Consider the following 23,728-nt stretch of genomic DNA (forward strand, 5'->3'; position numbering starts at 1 on the left):
TGCTGCCAGTGCTGCTGAGCTCACCCCGATGTCCAACCACGAAATGAGATTCAAACTGTCCGGACAGGAAAAGGAATTCAAATTTTCCCGGGGCTTTTCCTGTGTGGCTGGTCAGAACATCCAAGCTCGGACTGCTGTCCAGAGCGTCAACAGAGTTGTGCAGTGTGGGATAGCTCCCGGAGCTACTAAGTTCGATTTGCATCCACACCTAGCCTAATTCGACATAGCCATGTTGAATTTAGCGCTACTCCCCTCGTCGGGGAGGAGTACAGAATTCGAACTAAAGAGCCCTCTATGTCGAATTAAATGGCTTCCTGGTGTGGACGGGTGCACGGTTAATTCGAATTAACGCTGCTAAATTCGAATTAAAGTCCTAGTGTAGACCAGGCCTAAGAGGATCTCTCCACAGACCATTTGCAGCCTGAATTACAGTATCTACTTTGCACTACAAATGAATGGATCATAATGCAGACTCTGAGTCACTGTATTTCCCATAGGATTGTTAATGACTACTTAACATCAAAACACTAGTCACAAAATATTAAAGCTCACTTAAACTTTATATTTTGAAAATGTTCAGTGACAAGGGACATTTTTCTAAATTAGTAAAACTTTCACCCACAATTTAACCCTTTTTTCATCATCTCTAACCATTACACATAGATCTACCTGAAAAGGATTGTGGCAGGGCAGGGGTAAAACCCCTTTAAAGCCCTGCCAAAATGCTGGCTACAGCCGGCTCTCTGTCCGGTAGGCCAGGGGTAGAGACGCAGGTACTCAGCAGGGAGCCCAGCTGCAGGCCCTAATGAGGGCTGGCTCAGACAAACCTGCTGGGCTAAGTAGTGACAGCTGGGCTGAGGTAGGGGAAGGCTGTAAAAGCCTTGGGCAAACCACAGTAGGGAGGTTAGCCTGGGTGGAGACAGGAGGGCAGTATCTCTGTCTCCTTGCCAAGAAGGAAGCCTCAAGGGCCAGGAGACCCGGGGGGGGGAGAGTGTCTGTGGGGCACTAACTTTTGGGGGATCTGGGCACTGCATGAACACTGCAAATAAAGACACTGGGGTGATTCGACAAAAGAGGGAGTGAACGCTCTTTATTAAACCAGCCTAAACACAGGGTGCTGCCACAGAAGTAGGAGAACCTGCACTGACCCTGTGACAAGGATATTTTATAGGCTGCTGTAAAGCTGCATAGCATGATGCATGTATCTGAGCAGAGCAATGCTTACTCATTACAAGGTTTACCTCCTCTCTGTAATGGACATTTGTCTTTGAGCAGGCTTTCTTCCTGCTGCAAAATGAAATTCAGAAAAGGTCATCTGTTTTAATGCAAGTATAATTCTCATACGCTCCACGTTCTCTCTAATCCTGTAAAGCATAGTTGTATTTTGTTGGTGAAGTCCTTAGGAGGGGGTGTGTGGGGAAATGGGGATTCCCCGTGACACAAAATATACCAGGCGCTGAAGAGAAAGAGCTTCCAATTTTGTTTTGTCTTATCCTCGTACTTTCTTTCTATTCCTGGCTAGAGCCTGGAAGAGCAGATGTGTGAGGAGATGAAAACAACTGAACAATCTTACTACACTTCCATTTGAAATCTCTAAAAGGTTTGTATAAATATCTTCTTGCTGTATGTTCCAGTTTATACAGCTGATGAAGTGGGCTGTAGCCCACAAAACCTTATGCTCAGATAAACTTGTTAGTCTCTAAGGTGCCACAAGTACTCCTGTTCTTTTTTCTAAAAGGTCGGGCTCACTTTCAATCCAGGCTGAAGGTTTAGGCCAGTTTTTATATGTACAAGTTCATTCCCCTCTAATAAAAAGTTTTGCGGTGTGTGTGTGTATATATTTATAAATATTTTTGTGAAGTAGGGTTTTTTACCCATAAAAGCTTATGCCCAAATAAATCTGTTAGTCTTTAAGGTGCCACCAGACTCCTCATTGTTTTTTTGGCTACAGACTAACTACCCCTCTGATACAAGAATATAGGGTCAGCTTGACCCTGTCTGCAGTAGAACTCCCTTCAATGGATTTTGTGAGAGGAAATCTCTCTCAGGAGACTCCTGTGTAGATTTCACAATATTGTTCAAGTGGGGGGGGGGAAGGGTGCAACACCTTATCCTCAAACCTGGCATTGAGCACAGGGAGTGGCTCTTTCAGCCTGCCAGGTCCCCACCTCTCCCCTGTGCAGCTCCCCCAACAAGCAGAGAGAGGTCTCCACATGGCAGGGGTATGATGCTATAGAGGTGACTGAAACCTCCTTTCATGCAGGATGGGGAGATCTGTGCACAGAGGTCTCCCCCATTATGGCTATGAGCACCATGCTTCCTCACACTATTCTTTTAGAAGTGGTCTAACTGTGAAGACTAAAATATAAGGGTGGGGTATGTGAGAGAGAGAGAGAGAGAGAGAGAGAAGTGAGGGAAACCTAGTGGAGTGAGTGTGTTCAATCTCCTGTGTGTGAGAGAGAGTGTACATGTTACTGGTGAAGCTAAAGACACAGGATAAGAGTGATATTTTTAGCATTACTAGAAGAGGTTGTTTTTTTTTTCAGTAGGAGCATCAGTCTGCAGACTACACAACTTTCCTGAGATCAGTTAACTGTACCCACACCCAGCTTATCCACCTCTGGAGATTGTGAGTGAATAGTAGGATTTCCTGGAATAAATTTACTGAATGAGCATTGACCAAAATGTTAATAAATGACTGCAGGGCAGTTATTGAACATATATCAGCTGTTAAAGTCCTCGTCAGCCCTGTTCATTGTGCAGAAGGTCAATTATAAAGGTTAGTATACATTTGTGCCCTTTCTATGGAGGGGAGGGGACAGAGGTACAGTAAAGAGGAAGTTTCAGAGAAAGGTCTAGAGTTCAAACAACATATGCTAGATTATGATGTTAGCTGCAGCTAGTATTCCATCACTGCTGAAAGAAAATTTGTGGCTCTCCATATACCATAATATGAAAAACATGGAAGAGCAGTATGAGTCTAGTGGACAGAGCACTAGACTGGGACCCAGCAGACCAAAATTCTATTCCCAGCTCTCCCACAAGCCTATTGGGTGATGTTAGGCTTGGAGGTAAAGCAACTTGCTGTTTTTTCCCCTCCATCCTTTGTTTTTCTTGTCTATCTAGACTATAAGGTCTTTGGGGAGGAATTGTCACTTACTCTGTGTCAGTTAGCACCCAGCACTGTGCTGTGCTAGTTCTGGTTGTGGTCTCTCAGCACTAGTGCAGTGAAACCCCTCAATAATAATACACAACATCACAGAGACTTGTTAACATTACTTCTTTTCCTCCGAAGAAAAGAGAGACCCCAATAAACTCGACCTCCTCTAGGGTAATATTTATTTTTAAAATGTGAACAAAATCCTATCTAAAAAAGCAATAACATTTGGGGAAGTGGTCACTTCACTAATACATAATGATCTAACTAGTTTTATACCTGAATGATGTTCCATGGCAAATATATTCCATTTACTATATGTCAGTGCACCTTGGCCTGTTTTTTCCCCAGAATAACTTCACAAGATGCTAAAAAGGCTTTTGATCAGCCAAAGTGGATCTATCTACCTGAAATATTGCAGCAATACAAACAATTTGTATTGTGACATGGTTTATTAACAAAAATTATTTTTCCTTAAGAAAAACTGTAGATGCTTTCGGAGGGCTCAGAAAATGCCTTAAAAATACAAGTTCACTTTTAAACGTCAAACTATCATGGAATGCATCCTCTCTGAGAACAAGTACCATTGCTGTGTTTGGGGTGGGGGTGGGGATATGATTTACAGAATATCCAGAGTATGGAATTGGTAAGAAACATATAAGGCCTTGTCTACACTACAAGACTATTTCGAATCTACTTAAGTCGAATTTGTGGATTTGACCTTATGAAGTCGAATTTGTGTATCCACAGTAAATACACTAATTCGAATTTCTGAGTCCACAGTAACGGGGCTGGCGTCGACTTTGGAAGCGGTGCACTGTGGGAAGCTATCCCACAGTTCCCGCAGTCCCCGCTGCCCATTGGAATGCTGGGTAGAGCTCCCAATGCCTCCTGGGGGAAAAATGTGTCGAGGGTGCTTTTGGGTAACTGTTGTCATTGAACCGTCAATCACGCCCTCCCTCCCTGAAAGCTCCGGCGGGAAATCTGTTCGCGCCCTTCTCTGGTCGGTTACAGCGCGGACGCCACAGCACTACGAGCATGGAGCCCGCTGCGATCATCGCTGCACTTATGGCCGTTGTCAACTCCTCGCACCTTATCGTCCACCTCTTCCACAGTCAGCTGCTGAGAAATCGGGCGAGGAGGCTCCGGCAGCGCGGTGAGGACAGGAATTCACAGAGTGGCGCAGACCTCTCACAAAGCAGGGTACGCCGCGCCGTGGAGATCATGGTGGCAATGGGTCAAGTTCATGGTGTGGAACGGCGATTCTGGGCCCGGGAAACAAGCACGGACTGGTGGGACCGCATAGTGCTGCAGGTCTGGGATGAATCACAGTGGCTGCGAAACTTCAGGATGCGTAAGGGCACTTTCCTTGAACTCTGTGACTTGCTGTCCCCTGCCCTGAAGCGCCAGGACACCCGGATGCGAGCAGCCTTGAGTGTGCAGAAGCGAGTGGCCATAGCCCTCTGGAAACTTGCAACGCCAGACAGCTACCGGTCAGTAGCGAACCACTTTGGCGTGGGCAAATCTACCGTGGGGGTTGCTGTGATTCAAGTAGCCCACGCAATCGTTGAGCAACTTCTCTCAAAGGTAGTGACTCTCGGAAACGTCCAGGACATCATAGATGGCTTTGCCGCGATGGGATTCCCAAACTGCGGTGGGGCTATAGATGGGACTCACATCCCTATCCTGGCACCAGCCCACCAGGCCAGCAAGTACATTAACCGAAAAGGCTCCTTTTCAATGGTGCTGCAAGCACTGGTAGACCATAGGGGACGTTTTACCAACATCTTCGTTGGGTGGGCGGGCAAGGTTCATGACGCGCGTGTGTTCAGGAACTCTGGTCTGTTTAAACGCCTCCAGGCAGGTACTTTCTTCCCGGACCACAAACTAACGGTTGGGGATGTGCAGATGCCTACAGTGATCCTCGGGGACCCAGCCTACCCGCTAATGCCCTGGCTCATGAAGCCCTATACAGGCGCCTTGGACAGAGAGAAGGAACTCTTCAACTACCGGCTGAGCAAGTGCAGAATGGTGGTGGAGTGTGCTTTCGGACGTCTCAAGGGGAGATGGCGGAGCTTACTGACTCGCTCGGACATCAGCGAAAAGAATATCCCCGTAGTTATTGCTGCTTGCTGTGTGCTACACAATCTCTGTGAGAGCAAGGGCGAGACCTTTTTGTCCGGATGGGAGGTTGAGGCAAATCGCCTGGCTGCAGTTTACGCTCAGCCAAACACCCGTGCCGAGAGAATATCCCAGCGGGAAGCGCTGTGTATCCGGGAGGCTTTGAAAGCAAGTTTCCTCGGAGAGCAGGGTAACCTATGACTCTCCACTTGCTTTCAAGAGAAACTGACCCTGGGCCTGTGTCTGTATGTGTCGATTTCGATCTGCGGTTACATACCCCATTCTCCAAGTTTCCCCCACTTCCAAAGCACGTTTTAAAGCAAATTAATTGTTACACTCATTATTAATAAATCTTTGTTTTACTTTGCATTTCTGTTCAGGTGTTGAAACATGGACGCATACTGTGCTGGGCACGGTGTGCACTGATGTACAGACCGCTTGTTCCATAGAGGAATGACATCCTCCTGCTCCTACATAGGTCTCTGGGGTGGGGGACGGTTGGAAGTGGTTGTGCATGAAGGGGAGGGATTGCAGGAAGGGGTGGGTTTGCAGGAAGGGGCGAGTGGTGCCTTCTTTGGATAGGGATTTGGATGACGGCAGTGGGCTGCGGGTTTGGGCGTAGGAAGGGGTGAGGGGTGTGGGGGAAGGGTGAGTATCTGTCCGTGGATGAGGGCTCTTGTTGGGGCTCAGGGCAGCGGAGAGGCTCGGTGCTACGGTGGAAGTTCATGGTAAGGGCAGCGTGCCTTAACATTAAGGGGGTGGCAGGCGCTAGGACCCTGGACAAGAATACACATCACAGAATGACCCGGGGCAGCATACACGACACAGAGTGACCCTGGTGCCTACTGACTGCAGTGTGTGTGTGCCCTGCAGTTGATCATGCCCCCAAGTCTGTACCCTGGTAATGTAGGCTATACCGTGCAATTATAAATCCCCTCCCCCCCCAATACACAAAAAAATCCTCTGACACGAAAGACGTGACCGAAACAGTGAATAACAGCAAACAGCTTTTAATAATCTAATACACAGTGGGGGGATGAAACTCGGATTTGGGACTGGGTGAGCCTGTAAGGGAAGCACTTCTACAAATGTATAGCGTGAGAGGTGTGTGGTACATTAGCGCTATGCAGTGGTGCAGTGACAGTTCTCACGGCCCCTACCGCCCCTCCGTCTTGTACTTTTGGGTGAGGGGGGGGCAGGACTTCTTGGCGGGGGAGGGCGGTTGCAGATACACTGCAGGGGGGCTCTGTCCTCCTGCCTGCGGTCCTGCAGAACATCAACAAGGCGCCGGAGCGTGTCCGTTTGCTCCCTCATTAGGCCAAGCAGCATTTGAGTCGCCTGCTGGTCTTCCTGCCGCCAGCTATCCTCCCGTTCGATGTGTGTGCGATGCTGTTGACATAGGGTCTCCCTCCACTGTCTCTGCTCTGCCGCCTCGGCTCTGGATCAGGCCATCAGTTCCGCAAACATCTCATCCCTAGTCTTTTTCTTTCGCCGCCTAATCTGCGCCAGCCTCTGCGAGGGGGATGCCGGGGCAGTCCGGGAAAGAGCCGAAGCTGTGTGATGGGAAAAGTAACTGATTTCCTTGAACAGATACATGTTTGCAAACAGTGAACACAGTCTAGTCAGTTTCTCTGAACAAGACCATACAGGGCAACAAGTCTCACGAGATCTCAGGACAAGTTCGAGATTTCGGAATACGCTCTAATTGGCTGCGGCATTGCACAGGAGAGCGGACAAGTGGGAAGAGACAGCTGAATCCGTCTAGCAGACAGTCCTGGTAAGCCTTACAGTACATTCTGCTTATCAGTTAATGGATAGCTGTGCCCTCCTGCTAAAGGCAATCTGGAAATCATATACTCTGACCCTTTTCCAGCCACTCCCGCCAGTGCACGGGAAAGATCAATGTATGCTTTTCCTATGTGGCCTACAACACGTGGCTGTTAAGCGAGGGTCATTGTTATGCAAAGTAAAAGTCAACCATTCACAACAGTAACAATACACTAATTGCCCTAATTAGATGCAGCATTTCATGAACGAGATCACCCTGATGCGGGTCCCTCGGAGTCACAAAGAGCGGATGCTAAGGGAAGCCCTGCAGAGACCAGGACCATATGCGGCCATGCTTGTGGAGGCGATGATTCCCATCTACATAAGGATGTCCTGGCGCGGAAGAGTGTGCTTCCACGGAGCACCCAACAAGGCACCTCTCCCCAGGAACCTCCTGCGGAGGCTTTTCGAGGACCTAAATGAGACCTTTCTTGAATTGTCCCTGGAGGATTATTGTTCAATCCCTATATGTGTGGACCTACTTTTCGTATAGTTTTTCATTGAAAATTTTATATATAGCATTTCTATTTTTTTATACCTGTTTTATAAAAAATAAATGTTTACATGTTTATAGCACTTACCGCCTGATCCTTCCCCTGATTCAGAGTCCGGGTTAACGGCCGGGGAGGGTTGGTAGGGGATCTCTGTGAGGGTGATGAAGAGATCCTGGCTGTCAGGGAAAGCGGTTTTGTGTTCGCTGTCGCCTGCGCCGTCCTCCACAGACCCTTCCTCATCTTCCCCATCGGTGAACATCGAGGAGGAACTGTCCAGGTTCACTATGCCATCCACTGAGTCCACGGTCATTGGTGGGGCAGTGGTGGCAGACCCACCTAGAATGGCATGCAGTGCCTCGTAGAAGCGGCATGTCTGGGGCCGGGCTCCGGAGCGTCCGTTTGCTGCTCTGACTTTTTGGTAGCCTTGTCTCAGGTCCTTGATTTTCACGCGGCACTGCATTGCATCCCGGCTGTATCCTTTCTCTATCATTGCTTTGGAGACCTTCTCGAAGGTCTTTGCATTCCGCTTGCTGGAGCGCAGCTCCGACAGCACAGACTCCTCGCCCCACACACTGATCAGATCCAGGACTTCCCGGTCTGTCCATGCTGGGGACCTCTTTCTATTCTTGGATTGGCCGGACTCCTCTGCTGGAGAGCTCTGCATCGTTGCAGGTGCTGCGGAGCTCGCCCCGATGTCCAGCCAGGACATGAGATTCAAAGTGCCCAGACAGGAAAATGAATTCAAATTTTCCCGGGTCGTTTCCTGTGTGGCTGGTCAGAGAATCCAAGCTCCGACTGCTGTCCAGAGCGTCAACAGAGTGGTGCACTGTGGGATAGCTCCCGGAGCTACTAAGTTCGATTTGCATCCACACCTAGCCTAATTCGAGCTAGCCATGTCGAATTTAGCGTTACTCCACCTATCAGGGTGGAGTACCGAATTCGAACTAAAGAGCCCTCTAGTTCGAATTAAATGGCTTCCTGGTGTGGACGATTGAGCGGTTAGTTCGAATTAACGCTGCTAAATTCGAATTAAAGTCCTAGTGTAGACCAGGCCTAAGAGTACAATTGAATTGACAGGGAAGACTACAAAACTCTTCTCTTGAATACGTACTTTTGTGTAGTATCTTTCTAATAGCAGATTTGAGGGTGCTTTTCAATTTTTTTCCCAAATGAGTTAGGAATCTAAAGCCTAATCTACATGGGAATTTTTGGTATAACCTAAGGTGTGAATTTAAACTGATACAGTTTTCAATCTCTCTGGTGGGGAAATTCCTATTCTTGCTTTTAACTTATATCTCTTAGGAAATGGGGGAAAAGCCACTCTTACACTGGAATAAGAGTGACTATGCATTACGGTTATATCCATAATGATATCATTATATCTGGAAAACTTTCCCATGTAAACAAGAGCCTTGTCTCATTGAAAGTCAATCGACTTAGGGTAAAACTTTCAAAAGCACTGAAGTGATTTAGGAGCCTAAGTCTTAGTAGTCACATTTACCCATATTCTGATTATATGGTACAAAAAAGTAGTTTCCTATCTGTGTGGTGTGCACAATAGTAGATTGCTCCAAGAAAGTAACAAAAGCAACCAAAAACTACTGTAGATTAGGAAGCTACCCTAAAGCACATCTAAGTGCAAGTGTCACTTAATGCATACATAATTAGAAATACTATAAATAAGATATAGGACTTACTTAGTCTCCCCTAACTTCAGTTGCAGCAGAAACCTTTACAGGTAGAATAAAATATTCCTGCACAACCCTATTATGGGGGTGTGGGGGGGCCTTTTAGATGGTAATTTACGTAACAAGCACTTGAAAACCTTTGAAGAAGAAGTTCCAAGGGGCTGGCTCACTGGTCTTTAGAAATTTGAGGTTGGGTCTTGAACTTGTTTTTCACTCCCTGGCTAGCAGCACCTCCCATTTTTTGATAGGATGTGGAAAGGAATGGAAGGTGCAGGCTTTACAAGGCGAATAAAAGACTAGAAAAGAAGATAGGAAGAGACACTTGGATACATTTTAAGCTCAGGGTGAGAAAGAAAGCACAGTTAATGAAAATGTTAGATGTATTTTAGAAAGGAAGAAGACTCTTCATAGTCATGATAGCAACTAACTTCCATTAAAACTCTATTTAGCAATCCTATAACTTTGGCTTGGAAAAATTTGGTTATCTTGAAAACTATCAGGCTTCTTCTGAAGGTAAAGAAAAATGTTTCTGCAAAGTCTGCTGAAAATGTATCAATGTCTTGGAGTTGGGTCACTATATTAAAAAAAAAATTACCTCCATTCTGAATTATGTCTAACATTTCTTTGGGTGCTCCCGCCCCCTCAAGCACACAAAACTCCAGCTTGTGTGAATTTCCCCTTGGTTCTAAGGCTATGAGAGTGGATGTCCCTTTTAAAAGAAGATATTTCTCAGTTCACCTGTGATGCAGCTGATTCTGTACCCCAGGTGAAGAGAATGCATTACATCAGATGACAGATGATCATGTGATTAAACCCAACCTCTGGCAGTGGAAAAACAGAAGTGTGTGGACAGCCAGAAGGGAGCTGGATATGAGAGTCTCCTGCAGTAGTCCCTGAGGAAGGGAGACGTAGCTGGGTAGAAAGTCCTGGCTCAAGCTAGAGGTTTTGTTTTGCCTTTTGGGAAGTGGCAAAGAAGGCAGGTCAGACCTTGTGTCTTCTCCAGTGACTCAGAACAGGAAAAGACTGTATCACAGGAAGGAGGGTGTTTGTTTGAATTTTATGTTGATGAAAGCAGACCTCCAGAAGGGCTATTATTGGACTTATGTAAGGGTGGTTGTTGTTTTTTTGTTTTTTGTTTTTTTAAGTCATTGAGGAACCGAAAAGGGAAATAGAGGTATGATACTTCTGAGCCACTTTGGGGAACACAGGCGGTGGCCAACCCTGTTACAGTGTGGAATACTGAAGGTTGGAGGAGGTCAATGATGGACGTTCTCCGTAACCATGTGTCTGCCTTAATTGGCCTAACTGATAGAGAATTGGGTCTTGTTTTCAAATAACAGTAAACTTGTAAACACTTTTCTATTCTTGCACTTGAAAACTGACTGTTGCATGAGCCACTGTCCATAGTTACCTAAGTTTCAAATATTGAGGAGAGTGATGTGATATTCCCCTCACTCAGGGAGTGGGGGCAAATCAAGGGACTCAAATACTCACTCTGCAAACATTTTAGACAGGGACATTTTAATCTGTTAACCTCAAAGAGTACTGTTTTCCTTAAATGACATTTTTAAATTTGATCTTTTTCTCCCCCTTCCTCCAAAAGTGCAGTCCAATGAATGATGTCCAGGGTTTTTATTCCCCTCTTTCATTTTTTCTTCTTCTTGCCACTCTAATTTTTCCACAGGCGAGAGAGCTTTGAAAAGTTACAAAGTAGCAGAAAGATCAGGGGTGGGATGGGGGAGAAAACATATTTATTCTGTTTGTATTTGTGAGAGAAAAAAGTGGGGGAGAAGAACAAACAGAAATTAAAAATATGAAATTACAAATTTTTTGGATTCATTTTTATTTTCAATTAAGAGCTTTTTGTTAAAATTATAAGTTTGAGACCAGCCATTTTTCAGTAGGAAGGGGAAAAAACTTGAGGCAAAAGATTTTTGACTAGTTCTACAATGAAGCTTAACCCTGAAGCATTGAAAACATGAGTATTTTAAAGCTAAAAGGGAGATCAAAATCACTCTTATAATGAGACTGGTGGTGTAGCCTTCATGGAGGGGCGGTACCTCTCCATAGTTATGTCTCACAAACCTAGATAGGCTGGAGTGTTACCCAGGGCTTACATTTCCAAAAACACATGCCTTTACTACTGTTGATAAAGCAAGAGTGCTATTAGCTGTCAACTACAAAAGAACCTGTATGTTTAGAGCTGTAACCAACCTATAGTGAGTATCAGACTCAAACAGATACCTTACAGGGATCTATCCAGCTCCCACTGAAGTAAAAGCCAAAAATGTTGTCCATTCATAACAGTATCAGAATTGGGCCAAAAACTACTCACAAAGGAGAGGGGGAAATGTTGCATATCTGTTTTCTTTAAATATAGTCAGCACACGAATTTTCAAGGAGATTTTTCTATAAGGAAAGTTACTAAACTGAGTTTCCATGACTTACCAAAGGTTACATAGGAAGTCTAGACTAGAGGAAGGAAAGAACCTGGGCCCCCTCTGAAACAACAGACCCACATCTCATCCAATAGACTTCTGTGCCTTCATGCAAATTGTTTCAAAATATCTGTGCTTAGGCCAATTATGTTGATTTCCTACCTCTGAAAGTGACTTTAAATCGTTTAAAAGAAAAAGCATTATATATGTGCAAAGCATGGTTTTCTCTCCTCCCCCATCCCATCTAAAAAAATCTCTTTTCAATAGAGGCCATTACCATAATACATAATAAGCACCTAACTAAGATTGCATTTTGCTGATTTGTCTCAGCAGGAGAGTAGGATTAATGTTGCTTTAATGATTCAATGCCTTGCTTTTAAATGATGTGACAGATAAGTGCACTGTTATCATTTAGTAACCTCCACTGTTTTCTTTTAAATGAAGCTTTTTGGCTTTGGAATAATACTGTGAAGATAATGATGGTTCCTTCTGGCCTTAAAGTCTATGAGATACTGTACTGAGCATGGTAAATTCATACAGATTTTTAACAAACAATACAAGTGTTTGTTACTGTAGTGGTGGGTAGGAGGCTTTGCACATCTGGGGAAGAAAAGAGGAATAATGGTTGTTGGAACAGCTATGCTGCCTAGAATCAAGGGTGGTAGTTACAATTTGCGGGAGGGTGGAAGGGGAATGTTTGATACATACTTCAGCTACTGCCATCATACTGGACACTAAATCCAGCTTCCAGTAATATAAGCAATGCTGTATCCCCTGAGTGAGGTGTCCAGAGGAGTTTCTTTGTGTATCTGCTCCAGTTGTCGAATGCAAAAAGTTTTTAACATACATACAATCTGCCCCCCCCCCAACCCAAGGTACTTTAAAATTACCACAAGATGTCAGTGTGTCAGAACATTGCTATGTTTGCACTGCAGATAATTGTTAGCTAATGATTCGTTTTACATTGTCAAAACTTCAGCAATGTAATATGGTTGATCCACAAGGTTGAAGATCAGCAGTGATGCTATGTTATAAAGGCACAATGCCACCGAAACAATGAGCTATACAAGGGAATATGAGAACCTACAGTGATTAAAGACAGGACTGGCCCTTCAGAAAGGATTTTTAAAACTGATAGTTGCCCATTAAAGAACTGAGGACAGTTGCTCTAGTAACACCAAATTTTGTGATGCATGATGAAAATGATTAGAAGGTCAAATTTCCCATTCCTAATACAATAAATTAGGATCCTACAGAACATGGACCCAATTCAGCTAAAATGCAGCTTCAAGTCAGTACATAAATATATATATATATATATATATATATATATATATATATATATATATATATATCTTTGGCCAAATTCACCAGTAGTGTAAGCTGCACATCTTGTGTAAATGAAGCTTGCAATGTTTTGGTATTCAGTGGGTGTGCTAAATGAACACGACTTACATAGTGAGAGGGTAGAAGTAGGGGAAGCAACACAGGAGGGTACAAGATAAAACAAGTCTCTTTAATTTATGCCCCAATCATCTTCAATGCTTTCAGACCCAAAGTGAGCCCTAGACTAAGGTGGTACTAATTCCAATGAGCCAAATTCATACCTAGTGTAATTTTGTTGAAATTGCTAAATCTTCTTGATCCTAATAAATTCAGTTTTAGGCTTGGTTATGATTGCGGAGAGAGGTAGTACTTGCAAGCTATGGGAAGTAACTACAAGATGTAGAGCCATATCTGCTCCTCTGATGTAGTTTGCAACGTGGATGTCCTCTTGAATTCTCTCTCCTCTTTCAGTTGCCCAGATAGCAGTGATCAAGAGTGGTGGTGGGGCTTTTTGGGGGGGAGGAAAGGGGAAAGAGGGGAATTGTGGTTTTTTTTGTTTTTTTTTTAAATTGCTCATGGTTAGAAGGTTGCAATCCATTCTTTCACACTTGGACCTGACTGCAGCTATCCATGCTTGTACTGCTTTGAGATGGGACTGCTGCAACACTCTTTACACAGGGCTATGCCTGAAAATGAGTTAAAATTCAGCTGGTGCAGAATGTGGATGCTTGATAAGTCAGACTTCTCACAGAGAGCATATTTTACCTGTGCTCCAGTCAGCGTTGGCTGACAACGTTTTCCTATGTGATGTATAAGACGTTGTGCCCTAAATGGCTTGGGTCCTGGCAATTTCAGAGTCCATCTCTTTTCCCTCTGATGCTGTAGTAAGTGTGATTAACTGATGCATGTGAATTCACAGCCCCCTGTTTAAACAGGAGGAAGGCTAACAGCAGTGCATTTTCAATGTAAATATCCATTACCTCTGCCTACTGTAGCTCTTTGCATTGTACCTATCATTGTTGTTTCTAAGGCCTGGTCCACCCTAGGAAATTAGGTTGGTATAATTTCATCATTGAGGGATATGAAAAATCCACACCCTTGAGTGACTCAGTTAAACCAACCTAATCCCTGGTGTAGACAGCACCAGCTCAATAGGAGACTTCTTCCATTGATCTAGTGCTGTTTACGCCGGTGGCGAGGTTGGCTTAACTACGTCTCTCAGATGTGTGGATTTTTTTCCCCACCCCTGAGAGAGGTAGCTATGTCAATATGACTTTTCAGTATAGACCAGCCCTTAGTATCCATCTAACCTTGGTTTAACAGAGCCTAGATCTATTAACTTCCAGAAGTAGCCACAAGGCTTATCTCTTTTCCCTGAGGGGTGGTTTTATGCAGAGATTTCAGATCTTTTGGTGAATCTTGATTTGTTTGGTGTATGAGCTATTGTATTTTTATAAATGAAGTCACCTAGAGTACCAGATAAGGGCCTTTAATAAACAAATGCTAGAGATGAATGATCCCACTGACTGCAAAAGGAGTTGGACATATTTAGTCCAGAGATAAATTCCATCCCTGTGGAATATCAAGTTGGAGTAGGCTACCCCTTCTTTGGACCTCGCTGAATACTAAGGTCTTGATTCCCATTTATACTGAGGTCGCTTGACACTGTTCTGGCACATCAGTGCCAAGGACCCATAGTGTAAGTTAGAGTTGGGCTCTAACTTGGCAAGTTACACTTATTCCTGACATACAGCTTACATCTCCATTTATATAGTCACTGAACTTGAACCAGACTTTCTTGTGTTAGAGCAACAGTAACTCTGTTAGGCTACTGCAGAAGTTGTTTTATTTTAATTGCAGCAAAGAATCCTGTGGCACCTTATAGACTAACAGACGTTTTGCAGCATGAGCTTTCATGGGTGAATACCCACTTCTTCGGATGCAAGTGGTGGAAATTTCCGAAGAAGTGGGTATTCACCCACGAAAGCTCATGCTGCAAAACGTCTGTTAGTCTATAAGGTGCCACAGGATTCTTTGCTGCTTTTACAGATCCAGACTAACACGGCTACCCCTCTGATACTTTATTTTAATTGATTCTAAATGGATTTCACGTTTAAATTTCATTATATTTGGATTTACTCTTCAATTAAAAGAAGGAAAATATCAAGGAGAAAAACCCTATAATCAGAATGGCTCGTTCACCATCAAGCATTTGGCATTGCTTAGTGGTAATCTCAGTAACTGTTCACTTGCTTTACCACAGACTAGTTTAAAACCTTTACTGCCTATTACATGCCCTCCCTGCTGGAAATTGTGTCATGATTATTATGTGATGCCAGCCCCTAGAAACCAGCAGGAAAGGCAGGTTTGTTATATGCACATAGAATATCAGAGTTGGAAGGGACCTCAGGAGGTCATCTATTCCAACTCCCTGCTCAAAGCAGGACCAATCCCCAACTAAATCATCCCAGCCAAGGCTTTGTCAAGCCTGACCTTGAAAAACCTCTAAAGAAGGAGATTCCACCACCTCCTTAAGTAACCCATTCCAGTGCTTCACCACCCTCCTAGTGAAAAAGTTTTTTCTAATATCCAACCTAAACCTCTCCCACTGCAACTTGAGACCATTGCTCCTTGTTCTGTCATATAGCCCTTAGATTAGAACAACCAAGCATCTGTTGGGCCTGTTACCAATTGATTAATCTGGTCAGCAGCTGATGGGGTTCTATTTTAAGATCACTTTGTATGGTGGACTTTTCAGAGAAGTCCTCCTGGTGTGGTTGTTCATCATGTGCAAAGGCTCCCCAAAACCCTTCACTCTTTCTGGCTCACAGCCCTCTGTCCAGAGTCTATATGGCCTTTGCCTAGTTGCTATCAGGGCCCTACAAACATCCCTTCACTCCCTGGGTTACAGGGGTCTAAGCCAGCACTTCATGGTGGCCCTACTGAGGTATAGGTAGGGGAGCCCATATCCTCTCTCTCTCATGAGATCTAGGCCTGATGCTCTAGTCTAAACCAGTGTTCCTTAATGTTTTCATGTTGGTGAGCCCCGTCTTTTGAAGTCAAACATTTTTGACACTGCTATATGTTTTGTTTTATAGTAAATGTATCCTTCCAGATGATGTCATGGTATCACCCTCTCACACTTGGGATACCCTCTGCGGCAGGGGACTCCAGGTATTAAGAAGAGATAGTTAATATTAATGGGGGACTTGATAATTAGATATCTAGATAGTTGGGATTGTGATGACCAAAAGAACCGATGGTGAATTGCCTGCTGGGCACAAAGGTTGGGAACCTTTCAAAACATCTAGATAGATTCATATGCAATGCTGAGGAGGAGTTGGCAGTTTTGATACATGTAGTTACCAGTGACATAAGCAAAGATAGAAGACAGGTCCTGGAGGCCAAATTTAGGCTGCTAGGTAAGACATTAAAGTCCAGAACCTCCAAGGAAGCATTCTCTGAAATGCTTCCAGTTTCATGCTCAGGACCAGTTAGACGAGCAGAACTGCAGGGTCCCAATCATGAATGAGACAATGGTTTTGTGGGGAGGGATTTAGGTTTATTAGAAACAGAGGAACCTTTTGGGAAAGGAGGAGTCTATACAGGAAGGATGGGCTCAACCTAAAGCAAAACAGAACCAGATTTTTGGCATGTAAAATTAAAAATAATCATGGAGTTTTAAACTAAGGGCTGAGAGAAAGCTGACAGGTGCAGAGGAGCACACAGTTTGGACAGATGCACCCCTTTGGGGAGGATTTATTCAAGGGGATACTCTATATCCTAGTAAAGAGGAGATGATAGAAGTTTATAAAGTACAGGTAGGAACTGAAGAGAAACAGTCAAGCAAAGAATCCCATTCAATTACATCACATGAAGGCAGACAACTAAGTATTGACACATTTTATGAGTACTTGTATACAAATGCTAGAAATCTAAATACGAAGATGGGTGAACTTCAGTGTGTGGTATTAAATGAGGATATTCCTATAATAAGCACCCCAAACTTGGTGGAATTATGATAATCAGTGGAACATGGTAATATCAAGATACAAAATATAGGAATGACAGAGTAGGTTGGGGAGTGGCACTATGTGACAGAAAGCAGAGTCAAATATAGTAAAAATCTTAAATGAATCAAAATGTACCATAGAATATGTATGGATAGAAATGCCATGCTTTAATAAGAATATATCAGTAAGAATATACTACCTACCACCTGACCAGGATGGTGACAGTAATTGTGAAATGTTTAAAGATTTGAGAGCTACAAAACTAGAAACCCCAATAATAATGGGAGATTTCAACTATGCCCATATTGACTTGGAACATGTCCCCTCAGAATGGGATGCTGAGAGAATTTCTAGACACCATTATCAATTGCTTCTTAAAGCAGCTAGTCCTTGAACAAGAAGGCGAGAGGCAATTCTTGATTTAATCCAGTGGTTCTCATCCAAGGGTACACGTACCCCTGGAGGTATGCAGAGATCTTCCATGGGGGTACATCAACTCATCTAGATATTTGCCTAGTTTTATAACAGTCTACATAAAAAGCACTAGTGAAGTGAGTACAAACTAAAATTTCATACAGACAATGACTTGTTTATACTGCTGTATATACTATACGTTTAAATGCAAATACAATAGTTATATTCCAATTGATTTATTTTATAATTATATGGTAAAAATGAGAAAGCAAGCACTTTTTCAGTAATTGTGTGCTGTGACATTTTTGTATTTGTCTGATTTTGTAAGCAAGTAGTTTTTAAGTGAGTTGAAACTTGGGGTACACAAGACAAATCAGCCTTCTGAAAGGAGTACAGTATCCTGGAAAGGTTTAGAACCAGTGGAGTAGATGACTGAAATCGCCCTGACATGTGAGAGGATTCTTTTGTGTCTCCTTGTCTGGAAAGGTTGAGAGCCACTGGTAGTCCCACATGAAGCACAGGATCTGGTCCCAGAAGTGAATATAGCTGAACCGCTCAGTAATAGTGACCATAATGTAATTAAATTTTATTTAATTTAGGGTGGAAAATACCAAAGAAACCCACCACATTAGCGTTTAACTTCAAAAAGGGGGAAACTAGTAAAACAGAAATTAAAAGGAATAGTCACGAGTGAAATTCCTGTAAGCTGCATGAAAACAAATTAAGAACACCATAATAGGCACAAACTAAATATAGACCCCAAATTAAAACAAAACAAAATAGTGAAGATACCAAAAAAACAAACAAAAAAACCCCCATCATGGCTAAACAGAGTAAAGAAGGGGTTAGAGGCAAAAAGGCATCCTTTAAAAATTGGAAGTCCAATTCTATGAAGGAAAATAGAACATAAACTCTGGCAAGTCAAACGTAGAAGTATAATGATGGAAGCCAAAAAATAATTTGAAGAGAAACTAGCAAAAGAGACAAAAACAAACTTTTTTTTTAAGTTAATCAGAAGCAGGAAGCCTGCCAAACAATCAGTGGGGCCACTGGATGATCAAGGTGCTAAAGATCATTCAGAGAAAACAAGGCCATATCAGAGAAGCTACATGAATTCTTTGCATTGGTCTTCATTACACGGGATATGAGAGATTCCCACACCAGAGCAGTGCTGTAACGAGGGCAAGGCAAGTGAGGCTCTTGCCTCGGGCATGGAAGGTGAGGGGCGCAGAAAATTTCTCCTTCAGTGACAATTCAACGGTAAGTCCTTCCCTCCGAGAGGGACTGAGGGACCTGCCGCCGAATTGCCACCAGTCATCGGCAAGGGAAAGGGACGGCACGTCCAGCTCTTCAGCAGAAATTCGGCGGCGAGTCCCTCAGTTCCTCTCAGAGGGAAGGACCTGCTGCCGAAGAACAGCGGCAATTTGGCGGCAGTCCTTCCCTCTGAGAGGAACCCGCCGCCGAAGAGCCAGACATGGTGCCTCGTCCCTTGCCTCGGGCACAAAAATTCCTAGTTACGGCTCTGCACCAGAGCCATTCGTTTAAGGTGACAAATTTGAAGAACTGTCCCTGACTGCGGTGCCAGTAGAGGAGGCTTTGGAACAAATTAAACAGTAATAATTCACCAGGACCAGATGGTGTTCACCCAAGAGTTCTGAAGGAACTCAAATATTGAATTGTATAACTTCTAACTGTGGTATGTAACTTACTACTTAAATCAGCCTCTATACCAGCTGACTGGAGGATAGCTACAATAGTGACATTTCTTTAAAGGCTCCAGAGGCATATACAGAAAAGTAACCCTAATTTCAGTACCAGGCCAATAGGCTGAAACTATAGTAAAGAACAGGATGATCAGACACATAGATAAACACAATTTGTTGGGGAAGAGTCAACATGGTTTTTATAAAGTGAAATCATGCCTCACCAATCTATTAACATTCTTTGAGGGTGTCAAAAATTCTACAGGCAAGGGTGATCCGGTTGATACAGTGTATTTGGACTTTGAGAAAGCCTTTGACATAGTCCTACACCAAGACTCTTAAGCAAAGTAACAAGTCATGGGATAAGAGGGAAGGTCCTCTCCTGGATCAGTAACTGGTTAAAAGATAAGAAACAAAGGGTAAGAATAAATAGTCAGTTTTCACAGTGGAGAAGGGTAAATAGTGGGCTTCCCAAGGATCTGATCTGGGACCAGTACTATTCAACATATTCATAAATGAGCTGGAAAAGGGGGTAAACAGTGAGGTAGCAAAGTCTGCAGATGATATAAAATGACTCAAGATAGTTAAGTCAAAAACTGACTGTGAAGAGTTACCCAATTTTGTGAGATCCTTTTGTGGCTGGGCAAGAAAATGGCAGATGTAATTCAATGCTGATGATTACATATTCATGCACTTTGGAAAACATCCCAACTATATATACAAAATCATGGGGTCTAAATTAGCTGTTACCATTCAAGAAAGAGATCTTGGAGTCATTGTGGACAGTTCTCTGAAAACATCTGCTCAATGTGCAGCAGCAATCAAAAGAGCTAACAGAATGTTAGGAACTATTAGGAAAGGGATAGATAATAAGATCGAAAATATCATGAAGTCACTACATAAATCCATGGTACACCCACCCCTTGATTACTGCATGCAGGCCTGGTTGCCCAATCTCAAAAAAGATATATTAGAAAGGGGAAAGGTACAGAGAAGTGCAACAAAAATGATTAGGGAAATGGAAAAGGTTCCATATGAGGAGAGATTAAAGACTGGGACTGTTTAGCTTAAGAAAGAGACGACTGGGCGGGGGGGATATGATAGCGGTCTATAAAATCATGAATAATGTGGAGAAAGTGAATAAGGAAGTGTTATTTCCCCGCTCACACAACCACAAGAATCAGGGGTCACCAAATGAAATTCATAGGCAGCATGTTTAAAACAAACATAAGGAAGTATTTCTTCACACAATGCCCAGTCAAGACTCTGGCCAGCAGATTTTTTTGAAGGCCAGAAGTATAATTGGGTTAAAAAAAGAATTAGAGAAGTGCATGGAGGATAGGTCCATCAATGGATCTTAGCCAAGATGGCCAGGGATGCAACACCATGCTCTGGGTGTCCCTAGGACTCTGACTGCCAGATGCTGGGAGTGAAAGACAAGGGACAGCTTATTTGATAATTGCCCTGTTCTACTCATTCCCGCTAAGGCATCTGGCATCTGCCACTGTTGGTAGACAGGATACTGTGCTAGATGGAGTACTGGTCTGACCCAGTATGGCTGTTCTTAAGTTCTTAATAGTTGCCCTTGAATAGTAAGGGTGTGTGGGAAGTGAGATTTTTCTCTAACTTGAAATTGTATAAGATTTTTCAATACCTTGTGAGTCTCCTGGTTGCCTTTCATCCCTCCAGGTTGATGTCCTATGAGTCTAAAATAGTGCTTCTCAGTTATAAAGCTTATGCCCCCTCTGTCCTCAGATATCCCACTTCACTCTTCCCTCAGGTCAAGTTCCTATGCTTGCTTGCCTCTTGGACCTCCAACCCAGCCTTTCCCCAGGCTTCTTCAGCACAGTCCCCCTGGACTACTCCCTTTGTTAGCTCCTTTATTAGCTGAGAAACTCTCATGGGTCTTGATCAGACTCCAGCATTAAAGTTCTCCTAGCAGCTGTTGTTCTCTGTAGGGGGTCTCTTTCAGTATGCAGTGAGAGCCACACCACGGTGTGGCCTCTTTCCTAGTTACTTCCAAAGCCAATCCAGGGCACTTTGCCTCTTGAGACCCAATGACATCACCATTTCATTTCAGGCCTGTCTAGTCTGAGGAAAGACTGATTTTTACACTTCCCTGGCAACTTTCCCAGCATGCCTTCTGTACCTAGAGATTCAATTATCCTTCGACTAAAAGTCCCAGGATTTTTTTCCCATCTGGGAAGAAACCAAGCACAGGTAAGGACTTGAAGACCTTTTGAAAGCTCAGCTCACCCTGTAAAGTTTCGTCACTTATGTTCAGCTCATTGTAATGGGACTCCAGTAGATTAAAAATGGTCTGAAATATTATCCTAATCTCAGACTTCTGAGGCTAGTGGGAAAAAGTTTAGTTTAATATTTAATTTTCTTTTTTTGCCAAAACTGAAATGCCACAAGAAAAATAAAATTCTTATTTCCTTACCTTGCAACTAACAAGAAGTGCCAGAATCTCATGAAATAACATGTCAAGTATCAGAGGGGTAGCCGTGTTAGTCTGGATCTGTAAGAAGCAGCAAAGAATCCTGTGGCACCTTATAGACTAACAGACGTTTTGGAGCATGAGCTTTCGTGGGTGAATACCCACTTTGTCGGATGCAAGTAGTGGAAATTTCCAGGGGCAGGTATATATATGCAAGCAAGAAGCAAGCTAGAGATAAACAACATGTTCTTGCAGCCATTTCAGCTTAGTTACAGGACCAAACAGATTTGCATCAGCTACATAGCGTAACCTGGATCTTTCCTTTGGACCCATCAAATGCCATTGATTTAATCAGGAGTCACTGGGTTGCCTTACAAGCCGAGTAGTGAAGATAGTGAATAACTCAACTGCGCAAGGACTTGCTGTAGCTGCAATGGGATTCATGTCCTGATGTAAGATGAGCCTATCCTCACTCATACTAAAGTGCAGACTGTCAAAACACAGCCTGGAGCCAAAGCAGCATGTTTTGGAAGAAAAATATGAATAATTTCATAAGGTGTTAGATGAGAGGCACTGATAAATTTATACAGTGCGTGTGTGGGCAGAATAACTACCTCAAGCTCCATTATTTCAAAAGTTATGGAATAAACTGACAATGGATGATGTTAAACTCCATCCAGAGCAATCTCAGCTTGTTTTAATAGTAACTAAAAGACTTCAAATGGAAAAAGCATAAACACTTAAAATCCCAATAAAACCTTAGCAAAACCCGTGTCTTAAGCAAAAAGCTTAGTGGTGTGGTGTGTTTATAAGACTTGTGAAGCAGGAGGCAGTGTGGTTTAGGAGACAAGGCATGGGACTGAAAAACAGGAGTTCCTGTTCTTCTAACCCAGCCTCTCCCACAATTCAGCCTGGGTCTCATCCAACTCTTGCTGAAACCAGTTGAAATTTTCCTATAGACTTCAATAGGAGCCTGATCTGACCCTTAGGAAAGTTACATGCAGCTGAACTTTCAAAAGTGGCCACTGATTTTTGGGTCCCATCTTTTTGGCCTAATTGTTTTTTTCCAGAGGCTCTGGCAGAGAATCATGCTGTAGATGCTTCTGGTCCAAAAAATGTAGATACCCCCCAAATCGGTGGTAATTTCTGAAAATATTGGTCTTAACCTCACTGAGACAGATTCAGCCCTGCTCAGGTTTACCTCTGTCACTGCTTACACTAGGAATAAATTTGGATCTCTGTTTTCCTAGCTGTAAAATGGGAACATTTAAACTTGCAACTTACTTTCACACCTGCCCCAATGAAGTAACTCACAGGACTTACCGGTACGGCTGGAGTCCTGGGGGGGGGGGAGCGAGTTGAAGGGGTGGCCTCATCCAGAAGAGGCAGGGCCTCAAGATTTAAAGGCCCTGGGGCACCAGCTGTGGCTGGGAGTCCCAGGGCCTTTAAATCACCCAGGGGTCTCACCCCCGGGGTGAACTAAAGGGCCCGAGGCTCCAGCTGCTGTGGAGCTCCAGGACCTTTAAATGTTGGCCTCAACCTGCCCGCCAAAGCTGCGGGCGTGATTTAAAGGGCTCCTCCGGGCTCCCTGCAGCGGCGGGGAGCTTGGAGCCGCCCTTTAAAAGCCTTTAAATGGAGCTGCGGGCCGGGATTTAAAGGGCTTGGGTCTCCCCGACCCAAGCCCTTTAAATCCCCGCTGCAGAAGCCAATGCCGTCCGGCACGGTGTACTGGTTCTTGCCGGTACGCCGTACTGGACCGTATCGGCTTACTTTCACCTCTGGGGTTGGGTGAGCATTAATACTTGTATAGTGGTCTGAAAATGTTATATTTGGGTAGATTTCAGATGATCTGAGCTATTTGGATGATAAATATGTGAAGATAATCCAGTGTCTGACTACATGGGGGTCAGTAGAAATACTGGCAAGCTGTTGGAAAGGAAAGTTCAGAGAGTGGGTGTCATGTTGTCTAGAGTGGTTCATGACCATGAGTGTCAACCTTAGGGCAGGCTGTCAAGAAGCAGGGCAGAGACCCCAAACTGGTTGTGTGTTCTAGAATTAGATTTCATTAGTCCAGTAACAAGAGTGAATTCCTAAAGCACTATAACAG

At 43.8% G+C, this 23,728-nt stretch overlaps 1 long non-coding RNA gene across 3 annotated transcripts in view; it reads left to right on the plus strand.

Annotated features, from left to right (window-relative positions):
• Positions 1-23,728, plus strand: part of LOC123366898 — a 116,719-nt gene that overhangs the window by 58,312 nt on the left and 34,679 nt on the right. For 2 of the 3 annotated variants that reach the window (XR_006578222.1, XR_006578223.1), the window contains exons 3-4: positions 1,523-1,600; positions 2,547-2,629. This is a non-coding gene — a long non-coding RNA (uncharacterized LOC123366898). Of the gene's footprint in view, positions 1-1,522; positions 1,601-2,546; positions 2,780-23,728 lie in introns of all 3 variants that reach the window. The other variant, XR_006578221.1, reaches the window with a different exon arrangement.

Source organism: Mauremys mutica, chromosome 3, assembly GCF_020497125.1.
Source record: "Mauremys mutica isolate MM-2020 ecotype Southern chromosome 3, ASM2049712v1, whole genome shotgun sequence".
NCBI lineage: Eukaryota > Metazoa > Chordata > Testudines > Geoemydidae > Mauremys > Mauremys mutica.